The sequence below is a fragment of the Acinonyx jubatus genome, chromosome B4 (assembly GCF_027475565.1).
Source record: "Acinonyx jubatus isolate Ajub_Pintada_27869175 chromosome B4, VMU_Ajub_asm_v1.0, whole genome shotgun sequence".
In the NCBI taxonomy this organism is placed as follows: Eukaryota; Metazoa; Chordata; class Mammalia; order Carnivora; family Felidae; genus Acinonyx; species Acinonyx jubatus.
The window spans coordinates 122500519-122507456 of record NC_069387.1 but is presented as its reverse complement, the minus strand read 5'-3'; the positions used below and the strand labels follow the sequence as shown (position 1 = coordinate 122507456).

The 6938-nt window shown below is 41.7% G+C and overlaps 1 pseudogene; it reads right to left on the bottom strand.

Moving 5' to 3' along the window:
- Nucleotides 1-5002: 5002 nt before the first annotated feature.
- Nucleotides 5003-6224, bottom strand: LOC106971892 (eukaryotic initiation factor 4A-I-like; annotated as a pseudogene).
- Between the last annotated feature and the right edge of the window lie 714 nt (nucleotides 6225-6938).

Genomic DNA, 6938 nt, shown 5'->3' with positions numbered 1-6938 from the left:
AGACATAAACACTTAATGCTGAAAATTATGGTGTAATTATACTGCACATAATTTATTTCGGTTAGCCTCTTAATCTATTTTAATCCTATGGATACAATTAAATGTGTAAAAGAAATGCTTTATTTTCTAGCAGGGTAAATTTTTTCCTTGGGGGTTGGGGGTAAGAGGGGAGCAGAAATTTATTTCTAGTAGACTAGTATTCTGAAGAGTGGCCACCTTAAACTAGAGTTAACTTGATTCTCTGCCTCATCTGCTGAAATTTTTATTTTTATTTTTATTTTATTTTATATATAGAGAGAGTATGCAAGTGGGAAAGAGGGGCAGCGGGAGAGAAAATCTTAAGCAGGTTCCACTCTTGACATGGAGCTCGAGGCAGGGCTCTATCCCAGGACCCTGGGTTCATGACCTGAGCCAAAATCAAGAGTTGGATGCTCAACCAACTGAGCCACCCCTGGAATTTTTAAATTATTTTTTTAAGGGTTGAAGTTTTGTATATAGTGCAAGGCATCGTTTGTCCTTCAAAGCTCCATCCACAGCATGGCATAAATAAGACCTGTGCTAAATTCTGCTACATATCAACGAATCAGAAGTAATATCATATTATTTTAATAAAGGGTGAAAATGTGCATACAGGTGGAGCAGGGAGCCATTTAATCTTATAGAGTTCATTGGTTTTTGATGAAAGGTATTTTTTCATTTTAGTCCATTTTAATTATTCCCATAACTCAATGCTTTTAAGTCTTTGATTCTTTTAATTCTTCTCCTGGGTCATGTTTCTAGGATCTTGGAAACATGGATCTTGTTCTAAGAAGAGCTGGATCTTGCTACAGCAAAACAGAGCGTCTAGGACTAGGTTGCTCAAAAGTACTTAAGGGGCGCCTGGGTGGCTCCATCAGTTAAGCATCCGACTTCGGCTCAGGTCATGATTTCATGGTTCGTGGGTTCGAGCTTCCTGTCGGGCTCTCTGCTGTCAGTGCGGAGCCTGCTTTGGATCCTCTGTCTCCCTCCCTCCCTCTCTCTCTCTCTCTCTCTCTCTCTCCCCCCCTCCCCAGCTTTCACTCTCTCAAAAATAAAGAAACATTTAAAAAAAGCATTGAAAAGATCTATACATAATGAGGTCAATAATGAAGCATTCTAATAATACTATTTCACACAACGATAGGCATGCAACCTGATAGATATAATCAGAAGAGGGAACACATACAAACAAGAGTGAAATCATGGGAGAGGACTTGAAGGAAAACCTTTTGTTTTTACATGGGCAAATTGTGCATAGTTTGTGCTGTTCCCCTTTTCTCATCCTACACTACCCCTTTTACCTATATCATGTTAAGAACATTTTGCACATTTACACATTCTGATTACAAACTGTTACGGGGCCCCACACTGCTATTCAGAACAGAGAAGTCTCTATTATTTTTAAATGAATGCTTTCAAGTTCATAATACTTTGAAGCTGCCAAATGGACCACCTACACACTGGCTATAAGTTCCTGATTTATTTAGCAGGGAATACAGAAGGGATCGGAAGAGAGGTGGCTACAGAGAAGTGAAGCAGAACCAGCATATTTTTGTATGGCTTTTCCCTCTGCACGGGCGGGATGCTGCTAAAGCAGCTTCCTATGTCCCTACTTGCCCAGCTCCATTTTTTGTCACTATTTATTTATTAAAAAATTTTTTTAATGTTTATTTTTGAGAGAGAGACAGAGAGAGAGCGTGAGCAGGGGAGGGGCAGAGAGAGAGGGAGACACAACTCACCCCAGGATTTCTGGGACTTTTCAGGTGTTAGCATTGCAAGTCCCATACCTCACAAAACCCCTCAATCCCTGGTAATCAGTGATAGTTGGTCACCTAAGTGGGTACTTCACACCCACTTAATGGCTTTAATTTGCATTTCCCTAATGACTAACAATGCTGAATGGGTATTCTTTTTTTTTTTTTTTTAATGTTTATTTATTTTTGAGAGAGAGAGAGTGTGAGCAGAGGAGAGGGGCAGAGAGAAAGGGATACACAGAATCCAAAGCAGGCTCCGAGCTGTCAGCACAGAGCCCAACACAGGGCTCAAACCAACGAGCCTCGAGATCGTGACCTAAGCTGAAGTTGGACACTTAACCGACCAAGCTACCCAGGCGCCCCTGTCACTTTTTTAAAAACCAATTTTATTTTTAGGAAATCTCTACACCCAACGTGTGGCTCCAACTCACAACCCCAAGATCAAGAGTCGCATGCTCTACTGACTGAGCCAGCCAGGCTCCCCTGTCACTTTTTCTTTGGGTATACTTTTGGATTTATGGACAAATTGCATCAGTAGGATAACCCAGATTCAAAAATGGATACATTTTGCTCCATTTGTATTTTGCTTCATTGCATTTTTTTTCCTCTCTCCCCACACCACATACCCACACAATCTTTTTCTAAATAATCCGAAAGAAAGCAAATTGTAGACTTTGTCTGTTTATCCCTACATACTTCAGTGTATGAATCCTAAGTACAACAATATTTTTTTTTTTTTTTTTACGGAACCAGAGTGTAATGAACAACATCAGAAAATTTGACATGAATATAGGACTATTATGTAATCCACTGTTTGTATTCAAATTTTAATCGTCTCCATAATGTCCTTTACAATTTTTCCTTCCAGCCCAGGACCTAACACAGGATCATGTACTGTATTCAGTCTTCTCAACCCAATCTGCAACAGTACCTTCTGTTTCCTCATGATTATATTCAGATCGTATGTTTTTTGCAAATACACCACAGAAGTGATATTAGTTCTTTTCTCAGTGAATCATATCTGGAGGCACGTAATTGTAGATTTGTCTTATTACTGGTAATGTTAACTTTGATCTGGTAATGTTAACTGGTAATGTTACTGGTAATGTTAACTTTATAAAATTATTAGTTATGTCTTTTCAGTTAACTAGTATTTGTGGGGAGATATGAAAACATAATTGTCTCATTAAACTTTCACTCCTTAATTTTTACATCTATTGATGATTTTCTAATTCTTTCATTCACATCCTTTTTTTATTTAAATTTTTTTAATGTTTATTTATTTTTGAGAGGGAGAGACAGAGCATGAGCGGGGGAGAGGCAGAGAGAGGGAGACACAGAATGTGAAGCAGCCTCCAGGCTTGGAGCTCTGAGCTGTCAGCACAGAGCCCGATGCTAGGCTCAAACTCACGAACCGTGAGATCATGATCTGAGCCGAAGTCGGACGCTTAACCGACTGAGCCACTCAGGCGCCTCTCTTTCATTCATATTCTATGTCTTAGTTGGTATTGTACTGTGAGAAAGAGCTTTCTCTTCTCCTATTCATTTATTTATTTATGTCAGTTTTGACTCATGGATTTTTATTCTGTTTAATGGGTTTTTAATTCACTGCTTTATAATTTATTTTGATATTAAAATTGTCCCAGAGGGAGCCCTTTCAATCTGCGAACCTCTCCTTTTTATATGTTGCCATCATTCTTTGAGCACTTCCTTAATTTCTGGTACAGCTATTTTGGGCTCATTTTGTATTTTTCCTGGCCCAGCCCTGGTATTAGCCTTTTCTCCAAGGAACACTATGTTGAGAATGGTATCTATTTACTTATTCATTTATTTATGTTGTTGTTGTTGTTGGGAGTGGTATTTAGAGAGCGAGATATGGATGGCAGGTGTACTCATTGCTAGTGATGTGCCCTAACCTTTAGGCTCTCTCATTGTAGAGGGCAAGGAAACACACACATACACATTCATATCCTCATATATTAATGTTTGTTTCCTTATCTGTCTGTATTTAAAACTTCAAGAATGAGAAACTTGGGGTGCCTGGGTGCCTCAGTCAGTTAAGCATCCAATTCTTGAATTCAGCTCAGGTCATGATCTCACAGTTCCTGAGATGGAGCTCTGAGTCCGGCTCTGCACTGACAGCGGGGAGCTCACTTGAGATGCTCTCTCTTCCTCTCTCTCTCTCTCAAAAATAAATGAACTTTTTTTAAAAAGTAAGAATGAGAAACTTGCAGCAGTGTGCTGGAACCAGTTTGAACCGGCTTACTAAATAATTGCAATTCTGTGAGCTGGTTGTAGGTTGAAAGCAGCCATCCGAGCATTTATAATGTAACAATTGGCAAATGCTACAGATCAAGTGTTTACCCCGCCTCACCCCAAGTCAGTTTCACATGAGCCACTGGAAATCTGACTTCCGTTACCCTCAATATACCCAGTTATTCAGAACACTTAGGTTACATGGCAAAAGGGAATTCAGGTTACTAATCTACTGACTTTAAAATAGAGAGATTATCCTGGATCATCTGAGTGGGCACAAGGTGCTCACAAGAGTCCTTAAAAGTGGAAGAGGGAGGCAGAGAAGAGAGTCAAATAGCTATGAGGATGGAAGGGGGGTCAAAGATGCTACTTTGCTGTCTTTGGAGACAGAGGAAGGGGACCACAAGCCAAGGAATGTGGTTGGCTTCTAGAAGCTCCAAAAGCATTCTCCTCTAGGGCCCCCAGAAGGAATGTTGACACCTTAAGCTTAGTTCGACGCGTATCGGACTTCTAACCTACAGAACCGTAAGGTAACAAATGTTTTGTTCAACCACTAAGTTGATGGTAATTTGCTATAAAAGCAATGGAGAATGAATAGGCACAGTGTGTTTCTTCTGTCAGGGCATTTTCTCTCAGTCAGTGAGATTCATCCCTTTTGTTGAGTCCATGATTTGTTTCTTTTTATTGCACAGTAGTGTTCTATTATACGAAACACCGAAGTTAGTTTTGCCATTCTCATAGTGATGAACTTTTGATTATTTCCAGTTATTAGACTACTATGATAAAGCTACTATGAACAGGTTTCTTTTTTATTGGGGGGGGGGCCTCAAAATGTGACATTCATTCGAAGGAAAAGAAAAGAAAAGAAAAGACCAGATATCCATCCCTTAGCTCCCTCCCCTCCCCCATCCTGTTTCTCTTTAGTCCCCCAAGGACTGGACCCCGGCTAGGGGGATGCAGCGGGACAACCCCTCTCAGATGAGGTCAGCAACACCGAGGGGCATCTCCTCAATGGAGGTGTTGTAGAAGGTCTCGATGTCTCAGAGAGTCCTCTCGTTTTCTTCTGTCATCATGTTAAAAGCCACATCCTCATGGTCAAATCATCTACCAGGGCTGACTCTGCAGATACAGTTTTCCCTGTTGGTGGGAAGGTCATAGTTGATGACTAAGGAGACCTGCTGTACATCAATGCCTCTGGCCAGCAGGTCAGTGGTAATCAATACTCTGCTACAGCCAGAGCGGACCCCCGTCATGATCACATCTCACTCCCTTTGGTCCACATCTCCATGCGTGGCAGACTCCACGACGTGTCGGGCATGCATCTTCTCAGTGGGCCAACCAACCTTCCGGTGTTGATTATGACTGCCTGTGTGACGGTCAGGGTCTCATACAAAGTCACACAGAATGTCTAGCATCCACGCTTCTCATTCCACATTGATGTAGAACTGGTGGATACCCTCCAGGGCCAACTTTTCCTTCTTGACCAGAATCTGAATGGGGTCCCTCATGAATTTCTTGGTCACCTCAAGCACATCGGAAGCCACTGCAGCTGACAGCAAACCCCTCTGGGTGTTGTTGTCGAGCTTTTGAAATATGTCATAGATCTGGTGCTTGAATCCACAGCTTAACATTTCATCAGCTTTGTCCAGTACACATATCTTGATGTATTTGGGAGATGGGATCTCTAGTTAAGCATATCAGACACATGACTAGGGGTACCCACAATGATATGGGGAGCTTCCATCTATAGCTTTTATACCTCAGCATGCACATGGGTCACATGGGTCCCACCAATGCAAGTGTGGCAGGAGGTACCCACATAATCTCCAAATGCCATGATTACCTTCTGTAGCAGCTGAGTCAATTCTCTAGTGGGTGTCAGGACCAAGTCCTTTGGAGCCTTTAGATCCAATTCAATCTGTTGCAGGATCCACATGGCAAAAGCGACTGTTTTCCCAGTCCCAGATTGGGCTGGAGCGATCACGTAATAACCCTTGATACAAGGAAGAATGTCTTGCTGCTGGATGGCCAAAGGCCTCTCAAAACCAGAGGTGTAGATGTCACAGAGAAGGGACTCAGAGAGGTTCGTGTCATCAAAGCTGCCAACAATTTCATTCTAGTTACTCTTGAAGATGGCTTGGGCTCTGTCCCATCACAGTCATTGTTTCTGGATTGGGATTCCTGACTCACAGACATGATCCTTAGAAACTAGGCTATGAATAGTTTTCTATGCTCTTTCTTTGGATATACGAGCATCCATTCAAGAGAATTGTTACACATTTTGGCTTTTGCCTGGTTCTTAAGCCAGGCATTATCAGCAAGCCACATCATCATTCCCAGAAGAGTAGTCAATGAGCAGATGTCCCTGAAAAATAGCTCAGCCATCAGCATCCCAGTGTTGCACAAAGCCTGTCTGCCAGCAAAAATCCAACAAAGTCAGCTTAAAGACGCTAGAACAATGCAGTCTATAATTAAAGTTCTTAAGTAAATTAATAATTCTGCTGGGAGTGGAACCAGAACAGAAAATCAAAAAGCCAGTAGCAGCACCACTAAAAGTAAAGGATGGTAAATTAAAATGTATGTATCCATGCATTTCAGGAGGAAAAGAATTGAGTATCCACTCAGGATTGACAACATTGTGTTAGCCTGACTTATAAAGACTCTGCTGACAACCTTAGTGGGGACATGGTCAGATAAGTAAATAGTATCTGTCCATAACTTATCTTCTATGTTCTCTGATCATGCTTTTCATTGGGTGTCATGGAAGGAGAGAGACCCTCTAGTCCACCTGGTGGGTGTGGACCCAGGAAGGGGTACAGGAAACTGGAGTGTCCTTGTTAATGAGAACAGGAAGTCCAAAGCCCAGAGGCAGGAACTCGTGGGCACAGTTGAGGAACCACAGGAACCTGA